The 18,138-nt window shown below is 49.3% G+C and overlaps 1 protein-coding gene across 3 annotated transcripts in view; it reads left to right on the forward strand.

Annotated features, from left to right (window-relative positions):
• Positions 1–18,138, forward strand: part of KCNIP1 (potassium voltage-gated channel interacting protein 1) — a 370,192-nt gene that overhangs the window by 166,076 nt on the left and 185,978 nt on the right. The gene's annotated exons all lie outside the window — the stretch shown is intronic.

The following is an 18,138-nucleotide window of genomic DNA, read 5'->3' on the forward strand; positions in this document are numbered from 1 at the left end:
CGGTGATTGCTTGCTGACTCATTCAAAATTTGGCATTATTAGGCTGTGTGGTGTGATCAGGTTGTAGCTCAAGCCACCGCCTTCAAGTGCAAAGCAAAATGAGCTGCAGACCGCTATGAAGGTATGTAAGCTCTGAAAGGCTTTGGAAAAAAAAATCATTACAATTTGACCTGTGTATCTTTAAAAAATAAACATAATAATAATAATAAAAAAAAATCACTTGAGTGTGCAATTTTAGTAAAACATGTTTTTTCTTTCACTAGTAGTGAACACGGCCAGTAGTTCAATATGGTTTCTGCTCAGTACCATGCTTACCAGTTGGTGCCATGTTATTCTGCAGCTATCTAGACCACTGGTTCTTTTGCACGCATTTATTTATCAACCATTTACCAATGTGGGAAGAGGTTTCCAAGTGTGACATGCAGCACAAAGGCACTTCACAAACACCCACTTCTGACCAGAACCACTTCAGGTACCTGAGCTGTTAGGCTCAGGGAAGGGATTTGTCTTGTAGCTGGCGTGTAAGTGCTCAGACTGATCTCAGTTCTCAAATCTAAACAAAGCATGTTGTACTTGATCTGAGCTTAAAGAAACATCTGGTTTTAGTGAAAAAGATGCATTTGTCCCAAGGATCCTGCAACTCCTTTTTTCTGGAATTTGGCTCTGAGGACAATCCCTGGGTGAGGTCGGTTTTACCGCTGTGCTCAGGGCATTCCTGCAAGCAAATCCCCTGCAAGTCCGTGACCCACAAACCCAGTAATGCTGTCAGCTGAACAAACTGCAGTGTTAAATGTCTTTAAAAGCTGACCAAAATATTCCCACCATCACTGCAGCTGGCTGTCCCTGAAGTTCCTGCATGTGCCTCAGGAGGAGCAAGTGAAAAGCCACAGCATGCAGAGTAAGAAGCGGGAACGTAACACGCATCCGTGTGTATCTCTGCCTAAGTAAACGTCGTTTTCAAATGCCAGCTTCTACTTCACTAGAAGCTACATTTTATTTTTACTAGCTTTTTACTAGGTTTTATTTTTACTAGATTTTATTTTTCTGAATGATTTACCTTGATTTCCACTGCACACTCCTGTTGACTCGTGCTGCAGATCGCACCACAGTGCTGGTAGCCCGCTGCGGTGCTGCGTTCATGCTCCGAGTCTCCTTTACAAGCAGCACAAGACAAGGGGCAGAAACAAGTGCTGCCTGTGCACGAGCAGCGGCTGCAGCAGGGCCTCCTGCTCCCCACTTTAGCTTTCAGCCCGACTCTGCCATTTGCCTTCAGGGCCGTACCCTGCTGGCCTGGGGCCCTGCTGCCCTGCAAGCGCATGCAGGCCGGGCTCCCCCTGTGCTGTCACTGCTTTTCTGAACTCCACATCTCATCTGTAGGACTTGTGCGTGCAGAAGATGATGCTGTTGCTTCTCTCAGGCTGAGGATCATCACTCTTCCTCATAATTTAGAAGCTCAGGAACTGGCAAAATGGGTGTAGGTATAGCCTAGCCGGGGCAAAGGCTGAACCTTGGGAAACAGCTGACGCTTGCCTTTGGTTTGGAAAAAAGTTTTTCTAACCTTGCAACTTATTTTTGGTAAATAAGCTTAGATTTCTTGAAGGCATCTAAGCATCTCTTACAGTAAGACACACATACAAATGCATGAGGCGAAATTTCAGGTAGGCAGCTTTTAAACTGAATACAGAGGTGCCAAGTGTTGCTGTTCAGATGGGGATTTTCCTGCTGTTGCTTCATTTTGGAGAGACTTGGGTGTGGATTCATACCGCTGTAAACCTGTAAACTATAGAGAACCGTGCTGATAACTGATTTTTCTCATTTGGATGTGTCTGTCAGGGAAATATGTTGAGACTTGGAGTTTTCTGTTGTATGTACAGCCCGAAACAAGGCTGCTGCAGGAAGCAGGCTGGCTGCGCTGTGTGCTTGCTTTTGCTTTCATTGAAAAAACTCAAGAAGAGGGTGCGCTCATCTGAGCGATGTCCTGCACCATCCTCTCTGAGATCAGTGCTGGGCACAGTAGGCATCCATTCCATCTGCGGGAGTGTGCCATGACATTTTTTTCCTGCTGGCACTGAATTGATTTTTCAATTGCGAGGGAGATGTGAGTGGTTTTATTCCCTGAGTGATGATTGCTGACATAATGGAAGGAAGAGATGCAAGAGGAACGCTCCCGCAGTTGTGCACCCCCGGAGGTGATGGGCAGCTGGGTGATGCTGTGGGCAGGAGGGAAGGCTCCTGGCACCAGGGAGTTGTGGTGCTCACCCCCTCTGCTGCTGCCTGAAGCCCGCGGCACTGCTGTTCTGCTCTGACAGTGCCGCACGTTTGTAGAGGAGCAGATAAGGTGGCAGAAAGCTTCAAAATATTAGTCCTTTGCTGCCAGGCTTCCCAAGCTTCCCAGGGGGTTTGGGGCACTTCACTGACTGTGCTGCCCCTCCCCAGGGGGGTCTTGGTGGCGTTGCAGACCCCGTGGTGCAGCTCCCTCGGCACCAACCCTGGCTGACCTGGATCTGGCTAGGGGCAGCTTTCATGCTGGCCATGTACTGAATGCTTTCCGTCATCCCTTGTGCTGCCATGATGTGGAGTTTGAAAGTTGATATTGAGCCCAGGACTCAAATTAGAGAGAAATTTCCTAAAAGTGGAGCGTGTGCCCTCTTGCACCCTTGTGCTCTCTGTTCCACTGCTTCCGTTTGTCTGCTCTCCTTCCTTCCTCTTCCTCTTGCTGTTGGTCAGAGACCACTTCCATCCTCCTCACCTGCAGTTAGGCATAGAAATGACTGTCCAAGTGGTGGCTGGTGCTCTACAAACATGTTGTGTTTTCCTATAGTCATTTTGGAATCCTGGGCAGCAAAACAAATTTTTCTACCTGGAGTGTTTGGAGAAAAATTGATCAAAAAGATGGAAAAGCAACCCTGTGTGAGGAGTGATGATTTTTGCAACTGCAGCACATGTTATTTGAACCTAATCACATTTGCAAATGTTACCTGGATACGAGCTGTTGTTTTCTGACCTGCAGCAGAATTTGTGGTAATGTCACCATGCATGCTTCCTGCGTGAATTAAATGTCCGCAGCTTTGCAGAGAGCCATTTTAGTGTGATTTGGTGCAATTTCTTGTCCATTTTCAGGCTTTTCAAAGAGCTCCAGGCATGGCCATGTTTGCCTCAGGTCAGGTTTTCTGGCTGCCCTCCCTGCAGCTCCCCCAGCTGCTGCCAGCGGTGCCAAGGAGTCGCCTCCTCTCTGTTTGTTGGGTCAGCTTCTCAGCCCTCAAACCTCTGTGTTCATTCAGATACCTTCCCTCCATCACATACTCCTGATGTGTGGTGATTTTCTTCCCAATTATCTGGCATTTTCAGCTAGTTCCTTTCACATTAGAACAAAATCTGGACTAGGGATACCCTAATAGAATCAGTTCTCAAAAGAGGAAAAAATCCTGCACACTCCAAGCATTTCTTTCGGGTGTAGATTTTAGGTGAAGGAACGAGCTATACAGATCCTTGTTGCTGGCTTCAGCCCAGTTAACTGCTTTATTTTAATAAATCACAGAAAGGTTCAAGAATGACATTCATCTTCTTGGAGCTGCTTCCCTGCCCTTCACTCTAACGTTTGCTTTGTGGATAAGTGGTACCCCTCTCTCTGAAGGCTTGTTCAGCTCACCTTCCCTTGTCCTTCTTCCCCGACAGCTGCGTGCTTTTATTAATTTTTTGGTTGTCACATGTTAGCCAGGAATCACGCTATTGCTTTTGATTAAGAATTGCACTTTCCCGGTTATTTTCATGCAGTTCTGCTAAAGATTATAAAGAGGTTTTGCAGTAGCCTTTCATTCTTCTTAACCCATCCCCTGTATTTTACTGCGTGATTGCAGGGAGATGAATGTGCTTTGGTTCAGTGCTGATGCCATCTCTTCTGTTTCCTGCGCTGGAACACAGCTGATGTGTCAGATAATGCCACTGGTTCCGGCAGTTTCGTTCTGGTTTGGCAGGGAATTGCTGCATAAAGCCTAATTGCTTACGCTGTTTTTAAGACTGGGAAGTAAGTTGCATTAATCACTTTTTGCAAATAGTCTCGAAGTTATAAACCATTGATCAATAAAGGTGAGCGAAAAGACTGGGGCCTTCAGGGAGAAAGTAATACATTCATTACTGTGAACAAATTCAATCCCAGGAATGAATCAATGTCATAACTTGCTGGGGATGTATTACACACTGTCCCACATAATCTGCTGCAGAGCGGCCTGGTATTTCTTTCATGTGCTATCTGAAGAATGATTGTCCGTCCTCACGTGAGTTGCTGTTTGATATTTTCCACAGAGGAGAGTGCAGAGCCATAAGGAGTGGGTGTGACGCTGCCCTTCCCGGGGCAGGGGTGGCTTGGTCAAGCCCCCAGCCCACCTGTGGCTCTTCTCCACGTGCCCACCCACCCCAGTGAGGCTCTAGATCGTGGTACTGGTGACAGCCCCGAGCCACAACAGCAGGAGCAGTGCCTTGCACGTCACAGGGAGGAGCGCATTGCTACCCGTATATGTGGCAGTATGGCCATTAGGTAGCAAAGGGGCTGTGCTGGGGACTGCCCACTAGGATCCGCACAACGCACTTGTACCTTTTCCTCTCCTCCCTCCTGAAGACTCATACGTCCTTTTTTTCATTATTTTCTTTTGGAAACCCTGGTACAGGCTGCATTTTGGTCCACGCTGTCTCAGTTAATCTGCCAATCTCTTATTCTGGAAATTCACCCCGCAGGATTTATGATGGCCTTTTTGGGTGCCAATGATCTGTGAAGTAAAACAACCCCGAACCAGCAAATTGATGGATTATGTTCTGAGCCCGCATTACATTATGGAGCGTCTTTGTGAGCCTCAGCTCCGTGGTATTTTGTTTTCTCCCATAACAATAGGAAAGGCATTGAAAGTCTGCTGGACAATGCATCTGTGGGAAGGCTGGGGATTTTTCTCAAGGGTAGTGTAGGCTCTGTGTACTGCTGAATGCAATCAAGTGTAAAAAACAAACCAAAGAGCAAACAAAACAAACAGAAACTGCTTTCACATCTGACATAAAAAAGCGCAAAACCAGACAGCCTGTACGAAACTTGGTGTGTAGTCCAACCTCCCGTGTGTTTTGTTATTCCTTGGGGCATTCGTCTTCAGGGAAACGTAACTCAAGTTAGCTGGAGAGTATTATTAGAGAAGGAAGCATGGATATTTGGCATGGTTGAGAGGTTAAAATAAAAGTGTTCTCTTATCAGCTGTAAGAAACTATTCCCAAATGGTTACCAAACTGATTAAAGCAAATGTGACCAACCTACTTCTGGTTTTGCTCAGACAAGCTCCACGGGCTTCTGTTTTCCATGTTTCTCTGGTGAAAGTGTCACCTCACTGCCACTGGTGTCCCCTCACCATCTCATGCCCTTGGATACATCCAGACTCATGATGATAAGGGATTAAAATGCTTCGAAACATAATGGCACTGGGCGATGTGCTGAAAGGTGTGCAGTGAGGGGCAGCAGAACGGCGTACTGAAGAAAGAAGGAAAAAATCATCCCACAAACACTTACTTGCTGCTGGTGGTAAACAGATTAATACATTCATTAAGCTAAAAATCCAAACAGTGAAAAGGTGAGTGAAAAAATTATGTTCTTTAATGTACATAATGAAAGGAATAGTCAGAACACATTAGACTCCATCAGCAAAGAGCTGAGTGTCTCTGTGCTCACTTCTCATTATTGGTGTTTTGCTTTCAGCCAGAATGCAAATAAAAAGCTAACCAAGGACTAAGCTATGACAAAATAGTGCAGAACCTTGAAGCATTTAGCACAAGCTGGGCTTCGTTTCATAGAGTACAGACCATGTGGTCTGGCTCTGGCTTATTTTGGTGTTTGCTACTTCATCGTTGCACATCGTGAGATCCCCCTGGGGAGGTGTTGAGGCTTGCTCTCCTTCCAGTCCTTTCTCCAGGCAGCACCAAGTGAGGTGTTGGAGAACCACCTCAAGACTGTGCAAGGAAGGAAACGGCTGCAGGATGGTGCCCGTGGGTAGGCCCAGACCTGCGGCACTGCTGGCTCAGGGGTGCTCTGCTGGAGCCACAGCTGATCGCAGCAAGAGGCACTGAGGGGACAGCACGCACCGTTTGTGAGTGCCTTTTGATGGCAGTTCATTGTAGCTGGGATTCTCCTGGCCATTCCCTTGTCTCACTGGGATAAAGATAGGGCTGGTGCACAGGGATGTGCTTTTTCTGTGAGATAAGCCGTGGTGTTTCTCTTGGGTTGTACTGAACCCAGCCGAATAATGCCAGACTGGATTTCCTATCCCTCACCCCAGCCCTGCTAGGACCGAGGAGCATCGCGCGGGTCCGTCAGCAGCAGTGCCCGGCTTGGCATGGGGTGCTCTGACTGCAGCTGATGGAGGATTCCTCGCAGAGTCTTTAAGCATTTTCTTCACGTTTCAATTCTCCTTGATATAATAGCAACATTATTTAGCTGCCATTTGCTGTCCCCAGCTTTATAAGGTACTGCTATCTTATTAGGTCAGGGAATTCAATAAGGAATAGAAAGATTAAATTAGATAAAATGAAGAGTATGCATCGTAGGAAGGAAGGTCTAACTGGGAGGAGATGTCAGAACATACAGAACAGTTTAATGCTTAGAAATATGTGGGGAAAGGCATAACTGTCTGGATCAACAGGATTGACACCAGTGACAGCAGGGATGCAGCGCGGGGCAGCGGGAGCCCCGCACGGCTCCTGCAGCACGTGGTGACACCTGGGGCTCTCCCGTTGCTGTCATCCATCTGGGTCCCAGCAGGCTAAGCTGGGACATGTCCCAGGCACACCTGTGGCTCCCTGAAAAGCTCCTTGAAAGCAGTTGGTCATGCCACTGCACCATGGCCAGGCTGCTCCTCGTTGTGCCCCAGCTGGGTGACACCTGGGCCACCAAGTGGCTGCGGGGGAGAATGAGGCCCCAGGGAAGCAGCATTTTGTGGTGTGAGTGCGACAACCCCTCCATCTGATCATCTGCTAACTCTTGTGCTAATGCAACCCAAAAAAAGGCAAATTATACATCCGAAGGGAGTGATGGTTGGGTTCCCTCTCTCCTTTGGGTCTGTACCATGACCAGAGACCACCGAAACTCCCGTCCCACATTGGGTAGCTGATCCTGGAAGTGCTCAGAGCCCCCCACCTATTCCTTGAGCTCTGCTGAGCATTTACCAGCAATCCCTGAGAGCAGTACACCTTGCACGCCGTCGGGGTGGTTGTTGTTATGCTGGCTGTGCACAGTGTTTGGGGTTTCAAAATTCACAGCAGAGGCTAAAGAGGGAAGAAGGGGTTTTAATCTGTCCTGCTGGTACACGTTCCCTGAATGGCCACACTGAAGTGATGAATTTAAGCTTCTGACAGGGTCTTCACTGCAATATTAATAGCAAAGATTGCTGCAGCTGATAGCAAATTAGATAAGGCAGGGCCCCCCAAGCTTACTGCCTGCTGCTGAATTAGGGTCGGCTTTAATATTTCACCTGATTGAAGAGAGGTACTTGGGGTCTGAATAGTGCCCAACAGCTTTAACTTGCTCCAAGCAACAGAAAAACTCGGTGTGGGCTGCGGTTGGGCCATTGGCATTCACGTCAGCTGGGAAGAATTGATAATCATGCTCGAGAGCAGTGGGGTCGGAGTTAGCACCGCCAGGAATGGGGCAGAGGCCGAAATGGGGTGAGGGCCTACGGAGGCCAGGCAGAAGGCATTCAGCAGCAGCCACGGCAGCCAGGGTAGCAATAGGATTTCTTCGTAAAAAGCAGAGTTGACAAAAAACATCTCAAGAGCACTTCAAAAGGCTTAATGAGGAGGCACAGCCACGTAAGCAGCTTCAGGAGTCCCCTTCGGCTGCGCTGTACAGGATCGGGCCAAGCCGCCCTGGGCAGGGCAGGGACCCCCCAGAGGCATCGGGAGCTGCGGGGAATCTCGAGCCAAGCGTCATGCTTAGCAGCAATCGGTGTGGGTGAATTTATGGAAACCCTGCTCGCTGCCCGTACAGGCCATTAGCTGTTCATTGCACCGTGTGTGAATTACGGTGCTGCAGAGGGGGAGCCTCACAGGAAGGATCTGGAGAGGTTTTAAGCAGACGGGTCCACTGCCAGGCTGTGGCACTGAGGCAGGACCCGAGCAATGGGGCGTTTGTTTTCCTGGTGGTTAAAAGCCATGGCAGAACTTCAGGTACTTGTGTGACTGATTTGCGTCTGGACCCATGCTATGTTGTGCTGTGGATGTAAGGATGAGCAGGATTCGGTCATTCCTACAGGACACGAGAGCAGTACCAGTGCTGTTTGCTGGGGAAGCTCAGCTGTCTTGTCTTGACTGCCACTGCTGACAGGTGTATCCTGTCATCCCAGTTGTAGCGTGCCTGTTAATTTGATGAAAATTTCATTTTGAAGCTTGTTCTCGCAACCTGACCTAGGCTAATTAAGTGACAGCAGCCTCACGCTGCATCACAGCGTGCTGAGGGAGGCCCTGCCGCAGGAAGAGGCGAGCGCCGCACCTCTGAGTCCTTCGGGGCTGCTCCTGGGTTTGGTTTTGTTGAGACATTGACTGCAGGCAGGAAAAAGTTAAAAACACTGTCTCCCTCTCTGCTTTTTTTTTTTTTTTTTTTTTGCTGATGCTTCACTTTACACGAAGGATTTAAATAATTGATGATTGTCTTAATGTAGAAAAGTCAGCATTATTTTGCCAGGAAAAGGCAGCACGTGATCCTGGACCAAAAGAGCAGAGAATGCTACTTTGTGCATCATTTGTATGTGATTTATGTGGGGTGGGCCACCCGCAGACACGGCTGCCTCCTTACTTGGCACACGCAGTTGCAGAGAAGGGCTCAGGTAACACCAGATGTTGCATTTCTTTATGCTTTCCTGTAGAAAATATTCTCACATTTGGGCTTTGAGAAGTACAGATGTTAGGGGAAAAAAAACAAACAAACAAACAAAAAACACATCATGTCCTTTGAATTATTGTTGATTTGGGATAGATTTTATCCTTGCCCTCAGTCAACACCTGGTAGCTGCAAACAGCTCTGATTCAGCACGAGCTTGCATAGCATCGGAGGCGCAGTCGGCAGGAGGCACACAGTGACTGCCGTGGCACGTGGGACACTGCCTGTCTGTCACGGCACATGCAGCAGTGGGATCACATCAGTGGGTTTGCATAGTCCTTGTTAGACTGGTAAAGTAGTGCAGCCAAATGGGTCAGGAAAACAGGTTTTGGTGTCTTTGGCTGAAACTTGAAAGGAACCTAATCGAGGTTTTGGTGCTTGGAGAACAGGGGGGATTCTGTTTATTGTGTGACCTAATTTATTCTGTGGGTTTTGTGTTTTTTTCTTGGTTTTTTTTTTTTGTTTTCCTATTAATTGTTGAAGGATTAATTTGTGCCTACATTTTCCCTGTTTGCCCATTTCCTTAAATACAGTAAGAACTGTAAAGACTTCTCTGGACTTATTAAGGGCTGATGGATCCTTCTGTCCCTGTTACTAAATGCTGGACGCCTTTGAACAGCCAACAGGACTCAGCCCTGAGCAGACATTCTGCCCCTCTGAAGCCCTGGCTTGTACCAGCTGCAGATGCCATGGCTTTTCTTACACCATGGCTTTCCTTACACCATGGCTCTCCTTACACCTGCTGAACCAGAGGGGTAGTGTAGCCAGGCTCAGTTTAACGCAGCCAACTCAATTGATACCGGGGTGTATGTGCCCAAATATTGTTAAGCACGATGCAAATTTAAATCGTGTGTCCTCTATCAGCACGGGTCCTTCTGCGACGCTTTCTGGCGTTTAGCACCTGGCACCTGTGCATGGGCTGTTTGAGGAGAGGAGCCCATCATGCCAGACACGTGCAGTAGCTCCTGTTTGACTGCAGGCCAGCCTGTCTTAGTCCCACTTGGGAGAAATTGTGCAAGAGTTGAAATCTGAATTAAAAAAAAAAAAAAAGCATGTAAATGCTGTGCTAATATATTTTCCTTGAGAAAAAATCTTTTCATCCATTTTTGTTCTCCTTACCAGCTGCTCTTCTGTTGCATGGTTTGCCCATGCTGAGGACACCGGCTGGATTCTCCCTGATGGGGCTACAGAAAAGCGCATGGACATCATTTCAGGGACTCCCTGGCCTCACAGTGTTTTGGTGCTTTTTCAGAATCATTGCAGCTTATCCCTAACTGCACTGGGATCCACGCGATCAGGTCTTATTGATTTCAGTGCCAGACGCACGAGTGCACCTGAGAAGTGAGTCAGAAACCAGGGGCTTTAGCTGCTGATGGAGGGGAGGTGCCCTCATCTCCCTGATGGCTTGATTTGCTTCTGCAGTTCATTCTTCCAAATGAGGGGGAAAGAAAGCTCCTGCTCATTATGGGAGCATATGCAGTGCTGTAACTAAACATCCTGTTCCAGACGGGACGTGTCAGCTACGGCTTAAGCCCCAGAGGTTTGCTCTTCCAGCAAAATGAGCACCTGCCTCTGCCACACTCCATAAAGCGCCTGCTCTGTGGGTTGCTCTGGAGTAGCTGAGAGGAGAGGGATTTCTCAGCCTCATTTGTTTCACAGTCTCCAGGTGCATGAAAAGCTTGATTAGGAAACACCAGGAAAATATGGCTTGTGAAATGAGTTTGTGCGTGGAAAACACCTAATCCCACCTCCTGGCTGGGAGCTGGGTTTCCCAGTCAGAGGACAGCAGGTAATCTCACTCCATCCATCTCAGACCTGTGGGACAAACGGGGTCACCCTCACTCAGTGAGCAGTGCCACCTTTCAGGGAGCCCAGGTCAGCCCCCATCGTGCCTCCCCTTCGTTCAGAAGCAGCTTTGGTACACGGAGCGCACTGCCTTCAGGTCACGGGTGGTTTCCCCAGCTCTGCTGCTTGTTCAACACCTCACCGCAGCAATAACCACGCCAGCTTTCTGGCTTTTAAGGAACTGATGGCTTTGTTTGTCATGCTGTGTTCATCACTAGCAAACAAGATTTTAGTATAAACTCCTCCAGATGGTCCGTCTGAATTGTGGTGGCTGCCTCCTGTCGCCAGGGGTTGTGCTGCTCGTTCCTTGCAATCCTTTACCTCTGGCTGCTTTCTGGGACCTCTGGCCTCAGTGCTATTTCCAGGAGGGCATGAAGAGAATGTCCTCAGGCTGGTGCTGCCAGCAGGAGGTTACACATCGCTGCTTTGCGACGTCCCCGCACCACTGGGCACAGAGGGCAAGGCACCCAGCACCCTTGGCCTGTGCCCACTACGTCACGCAAACAGAAGGCAGCAGCTTCGTTAGCAAGACCCACAAAGTTGGAATATTTGTGAAGTTTTTTCCCATGTAGGTAGAGACATACGTTCCAAGCCTTCCAAGTAAATAAATAATCCAAATTAGGTCATGACGGAGGGTTCACACAGGCACTGCTGGCACTGAGCTCGTGGTAACAGCATTGGTGCTTTGTGAGACCAAGATGCACCAAAGGAAAGGAGAGGTGGGCATGCTGCGGTCAGAGGTTTGTAAATATTCATGTGGTTCACGTGAGATATTTACAGCCCCTGCCATGTTGTGCAAAGCAGGACCCTGTATTTGGAGGTTAGGTGACTGTGAGCGCAGAAAAGCAGTGATGCAGGCCAGGAGGGGATGGCAAGGTGCAGAGCTGGGCACCCCGGACTCGTGCTGGGTCACTGCGAGCAGCTCAGCAGGGAGACCTGAGGCTTGAGTAAACAGTCAAGCCGGATTGAGATTTTGCATTTTATTTGTGCTTACCCATTCCTTCCTTAATAGAATAACCAAAGCAACCTTTACCTGAAATATTAAACCCTAAAGATTTGCTGCCACAGTAAATATTACACTTGAATTGATTAGGTGCACTTCAGAAATCAAGCCACATTCTTAATAGAGGAGCAGTGCATATTTTCAGTGTTTATCATACTGTATTAGGTGTTTAATTAAAAAGAGGTTCCCGGAGGATTAGCCAACTTCATGTTGATGGCAGAAGCAGATCTGTTAGCAATTTTTGGCAGGTAATTATAATGTGGAACTGGATGGCTTGAGCTGAATATTTTATGACAGCAGCTCTAGTTGGAATGAAGGAAAATATAATCACTCCTTTTGCTCGGGGAAAAGCTAATCAAACAAGTACACACACCTGTTTGCTCCTGCCGGTTTGCTGGCTCGCTGAGCGGGGCAGGAACGAGTGTTGGTGCTACCCCAGCCCCGGGCTGAGCTCCCCAGGAGGGCACAGTCTTGCCCTACTCTGGCGGTGCGCTGCCTGGCTTGAGTTGTGCTTCTCAAGGGGCTTGTTGAGGTCAGAGTTGTTTAACCCAAAGCAGCCACTGCTGTGTTTGACAACCCCAAGGCTGAGCAAAGCTGTCTGTGGCCAAAGTTTGTTGTGAGAGGGGAAAAACAATGTGATTAGCAGGCTCTGGCCAGCAAGCTGTTCCTGCACCAGGGGTTCCATGGCAGATCTTTGGGATGGGTTGGTGCATGCCTATGCTGCCACAACCATTTGCTGCTGTTTGTCTTGCTGGAAAAGCTGCAAATGAAGGGGCTGTAGTGGGTCAGAGCATTGGCCCCATAAGTCCCGCAGCAGTCCGTGCTGATGGCCAGCACCTGAGGTCTCGCAGAAGAGCAGAAGGAGCCCGCTCTGGCAGCGCAGCTGGGAATTTTCTGCATGCCATCGGTCTTCTAGGCAAAGTATTTGCTCTGATGACTCTCACAGGAGCAGCTTCTGCAAGGCAATTCTCAATGGGGCATTGACTTAACGTGGCTTGAATCGCTCAGCTCGTGGAAAGGAGGGAGATGGGAGAAGGGAGGGAGAACTGGACCCCGTGCTGGCAGCTGTTAACCTTGCCCTCTGTATCACCTCTGTATCGTGCTTCATTTTGGTGGTGTTGGGTGTTGGCTGGGCGCTGGCTGTCCCCGTGCCACCACGCGGGGAGCCACCTGGCAGTACTGCCAGCAACGCTCAGAGACGCCCTGAAACATCAGGCTCAGCGTTTTACGGGCATTGGGTTGAATGAGCTGATATAAGGAGAAGGAGAAAACAGATGGGAGCAAGCATTTATGAAGCAGCTGCCTGTTAACCAATAATTTGGTACATTTCCTTCAGTTCTTTTCATTAAGCCACAATATGTGGATGTCTCATTTTCCGTGAGATGCATTGAATGTTCAGAAGGCTCGGCTATAATTACGCAAATGCTGAAAGAGCAGAGACACGCAGTGTCAAGAATAGTTCCCTCTCTTTGTGTTGGGGATACAACACCCAGCTCCAGCCTCCTCCTCCTAAACTCATCTCTTCTTGCTGAATTCCTTCCCGCAATTAGCAGGGTAATGGGGTGAAGTGATGATCTGCAGCAAATATTGGTTAAATCTGACAGCTCTGTGGGGAAGGCTTGGTTACAGGTCTTGGAGCTGTTGGTGGCAGCTCAGTGGGGTATCCCTGAATTTATCCATGCTTATGGAAAAAAAAAAAAAAAAAAACTGCTTAATTGTCTGTAACCTGTTGTGGGAGAGAGTTGGAGCTTTCTCTCTGATAATAGCCAGATATGGTCAGTTTTTGTGTTACAAATCTGAGACCCCACGAGCCTGCAGTTTAAAAAAAATAGGAGTGAATTTTTGTAAAGCAAATTAAAAATACCACTGATTTTCATACATTGTGGCAGAGCTGGTAGCAGCATTATGCCAATGGCTCTGCCTCTCCCTCACCAAGGTTCCTGCCCTGGGGTTAGCGGGGAGAGCCGGGAGGTGCAGGGCCCTGCAGCGGGGTGGGCAGTGCTTGCCTCCAGGAGCTGGGAGGGAGATGCTGTGATGTTCCCTGCTTTTTTTCTGCTCCTTCAGGCCCATCCATGGGTTCCTTGACTCGTGCCTGCCCCAGGCAGCAGGAGGGAGCATCCTTCCCCAGCTTGTGGCTCAGGGACGCAGTTCCCTTGGTGACTGTCCCTGCGGAGCCCAGTGCTGAAGGGGCAGAGGCAGCGGCTCTGAGTGTGCTGCTGGAAGGGGCAGAAGTCCTAAGGGACTGCAGGCAGACAGGGCTTTAACATGATGAGCCGTGCAACCCCAGCTTTCCCAATGCGGAGCAAGGTGCTCTGTTGTGTTTGGGGTTTGTGTGTGTGAATTAAGGCCCTGGTTCCCGGGTTTGTGGCACGAAACTCGCCTCGTCGTTAACTCAGGGTTGGCAGTAAACCAGGGCTCCGGCACACGGCGTGGGTGCCACCTGCTGCGGTGACCTGCCAGGCAGCCCGGCTTCTCAGAAGCTCTGTGATAACTCTGAAGGAAGGCTTCCATTTTTGCACCCTGTTTCCAATGCTTGTCCAGCAAAGTTCGCAGTGCTTTTTCCTCCTGGGGCTTTTGAGTCCAGGGGAGACATTCCCGAGGGCAGGGGACTGTCAGAGCTTCCTTAGGGTCAGTGCCATCCTGCAGACCTGCGACAGCTTCTGCCACTGGAGCCTCTCCCTGGTGGGACACCAGGGACCTCTGTAACCTCCTAGCCCTGTCAGCTCAGAGGCTGATTTCCATTATTTTTGAAAGCTTTGCAGGTGTTAGTGTCAGATAATAGTAACGTTCTTGTGAGCTTTGGGTGGTGCCACGTGCAGATGCGGGAGCACAGCTGTGCAGTAAGTCAGGTCGTGCGCAGCCATCTCAACAGGCAGGCCGCTGCGTCTCCTGGGGTAGCCTCAGATCTGGGTGGCTGATGCCTCGGATTAATCATTAGCTCCTTATCAGCCTTGGCCATTAATTTCACTCATTTTGAGAGACCATTAGGGACTCTGAGACTACCCGAGGATGCTGCCACCTTCTGTGGCGGCCGAGTCCCGTGGGTACGTAGCACCTGTGGAACCCAGGGGACCTCCAGCTCACAGGCAGCCCTGCTTCCCGATGTCCCACACAGGCAGCTTTTACTGCCCAGAGTGCCCTCGGTCCCCAGACCCACCTGTTTCAGCTCTGCTGTCGGTGTGGGCAGCCCTTGGTTTTGCGGCCAGCCCCTCCTGTGTCGGGAGCTACTGCCTCGGCACGGCACCAGGGCCAGGGGAGGCTTGGGCATGGGACCGGCTGTGGCTCCCCGGGAGCGTGACTGGTGCTCAGCAGGCTGAAAGGGAAAGGGGGGCTTTGAGATGAGCTGCTCACGCCAGCTTTGTTATCTCCTGAATTTATTAACGCCGCAGAGCAGCTCAGGGTGCTTTAAAAATTTCCGTGGGATTTGCTGAAAACCAAAGCCTAAGCAGAGATGAGTGTTATTTACCTCCGGTGCTTCTTAGAATTGTTAGTCTGGAGCTTAAGCAGCAGCAATTTCCCCTCCTCCTCTGAGTAATGGTCCTCTGCAGTAAAGCCCAGGCCGGCTGCGTGTCTGCGTGGCCCTGCAGACGTCCAGGCTGGTCGGGCTAAGCCGGGAAGTGCCGAGCTGGTACAGAGGGTGCCAAGGAGGCGTGCAGAGAGCCCCAGAAGGCTTCTTCCTGGGAGAAGTCAGGCCCATCTTCCCTTCTCTCACTGGCCAGCTGCAAGGTCTGAGGGCTGGGAGGATGGACATCTCCCAGGTGGGATGCGCAGCCCGAGGCCTGGGGCTCTCTGAGCCTCCTCACAGCATGTTCCCGTCTCCAGCATGCTGGAGGAAAGCTGCAGCTGGGCAGTGACACCTGAGAGCTGCTGATGGAGGGCGCCTGCAGCATGCCAGTAGGAAAATGGAGTAAAAATCAATTCTTCTCCTTTTTCTTGAATGTCATCCATGCATCTAATGGGGCTTAGGCAGCGTGCCAAGTCATGTCCACCGCTCGCAGCCTCACCATCCCCATTGCACTTGGAGGTGTCTGAGGCAGGGACTGGGGGCCTGCACAGTGATGGGCCTTTCTGTTCCCTGCTGCATGCTGTTCTCTGGTCTCGTGCTACCAGGAAATTACTGGTTGTGCAGAATCCAGATCAACTAACAGGTAACTGGATTAACAGAGATAGCATACTGTGCAATCAGTATTTTTTCTTCCCATTTCTGGGGATGAAAATAAGTGAAATCGAACGTGGGCCAAGGTACTGTAGCTACAGCACCACTGCTGGACTTATCGAGATAACTTAAACGTTTCCTCCTCTAATTACAAGGATAATGATTACTTCTCATTGTTGGCACCAGGTGCCTTTCTGTATGCATCAGACAGGCTCTGTACAATTCATTTTAGTCATCATACTCCTTAAAGTTGGAAGGAAAAAGTCATTAGTGTAACTGAGGATAACAGAAAGTTCAAGATACTCATGATCAAATTTTGAATAGCTTTACGTACAGTTAGCAGCACTTCAGCATCGATGGCTTCAGCAGAACATGTAGGCTTCCTACATCTGACGCTTGAGTGCCTACCGTGCTGGAGTTTCTATTTCACTGTTAATTAAAGCATTCTGTTAAACTACTGAAATCATAATAAACATTCTGCAGTTGGTGTAATTGATTGTCACGTTTATCTAGCTGAAATTGTGGCTTTATGAGAGTCAAAATGTATTACCAGCTCTACGTTATGCCTCTACACCACAGCCTTACTGCTGGATACGTACAGTTATTATCAAAGCCCTCAGATGTACGCACTGCTGTAATCAAAGGTGAACAGCCTTTAGAAACTAAGAAAGATGAATGCATTCAGTACTGGAACTGATTTGTAGCTTAATTTTTTAAATATATATGCTAATGTTAAAGTAAACAGACTCTAAAGAATTGCAAAGTGAAAAGAAAAATAGCTTGCTTAGCAAGCTTTATTAGTTCTGAGTTAATTAGTCCTGAAGTAGTCCTGAATAGATAGACACAGGGAAAAAGGGGGGGGCTGGGCTTTTCTCATGGGCTTCAAACAGGAATTTCAAATGCTGTGCAAAGGCAAAAACACGAGAGATTTCCAATAGCAATTCAGTGCCAGGGCTGTCCGTAACAGCAGACTCATAATAAATAAAGTAGCCAGCAATAAACTATCTCTGTAGTGGCATTTTATTGGTGTGGAATACAATATAAAACGGCTGTCCATAAATAAGGCATCGACGTGGCCACACTAGAAGGCAGTTTGGGGAAATGGGAGTCTCAAAGTGCCGTTTAGGAGCAAACCTCTTCCTGCAAAAAGAAATAGGAACACTAGAAGAGGGAAGAGAAATAGTGTGAAGAAAATTAGCCGGACCAAAGGAAAAGGAAGGCATTGCTAACAGGAGCACGGCTGTATTTTTAATGAAGTTGGTTACCAGGTGTGGCAAATATGTGCTTTGCAGCCTGTGTGTCACACCAAGGCAGGGGGAGAGGAGGGGTGCTGTGCGCCCCCACCCCAGGCAGCCCGGTGCTCGTGCTGTAGATGCACGGATCAGGGGTGTTTCCTACGGGCAGTATAACTGGGAACAGAGCTGGCCAACCTCCTTTTAAATACTTTTCTCTACCAAGATTTTAGAGAGAGGAACAGGAATTATTGTGCAAAGCCCAGGAAGGCGTCCTGCAGGCAGGGAAATCTGTGTGTCCCGCCGTATTCGCTCTTTCTGTGCTACACTGAGCACAGATCTGAAACGTGCTGTGGTAATTTTAATAGAAAGCCAGCTAAGAGCAACAACTAGCAGTCATGGTATCAAAGACTTACATACCGTATTGACCCTAACCTGCCCCAAAATGACTCCCCCCAGCTTGGTTGGCACACGGGGCCTGCTGCTGGAGCAGTTAGGGCTGCGTGCTGTGTTGTTCCGCAGGGCACAGTTTCCCTTCAAACGTTGAACACGTGAAGCAGCAAATGCTCTCCCCAGCAGACACTCATGTTAGCTGCCGTCCCCCTGCCTATTTCGGGGGGTGAGGGTGGGATATGGCACCCATCCCCTGCCACCTCCCTGTGGGAGCAGCCCCAGCACCAAGAGGGCCCAGGGCTGGGTGGCTCCTGCAGCCCAGTGTGTCTGGAGCGCCACGAGGAGCACCCTGCTCGTGGCCTTGGGGCTGACAGCCCGGGGCTGGAAGGAGGCCGGAGCTATTGGTGCCACTCCTCGGGTTAAAGGCAGAGCCTGGGCATGAGATGAGCCTGCAGGAGTGCTGCGAGTGTTCCTGCGGGGACTGCAGGTGAGCTGGCAGCAGAGACAAGATGACCGTGGATAGCTTTCCTTTTGTGGTGTTTTCATCAGAAAGCCAGGATGGGGAAAGCCAGTGGTGTGTTTGCATGGCTTACGTAAGTCTTCTGGGCAT

This window comes from Aythya fuligula, chromosome 14, assembly GCF_009819795.1.
Source record: "Aythya fuligula isolate bAytFul2 chromosome 14, bAytFul2.pri, whole genome shotgun sequence".
NCBI classification, from domain to species: domain Eukaryota; kingdom Metazoa; phylum Chordata; class Aves; order Anseriformes; family Anatidae; genus Aythya; species Aythya fuligula.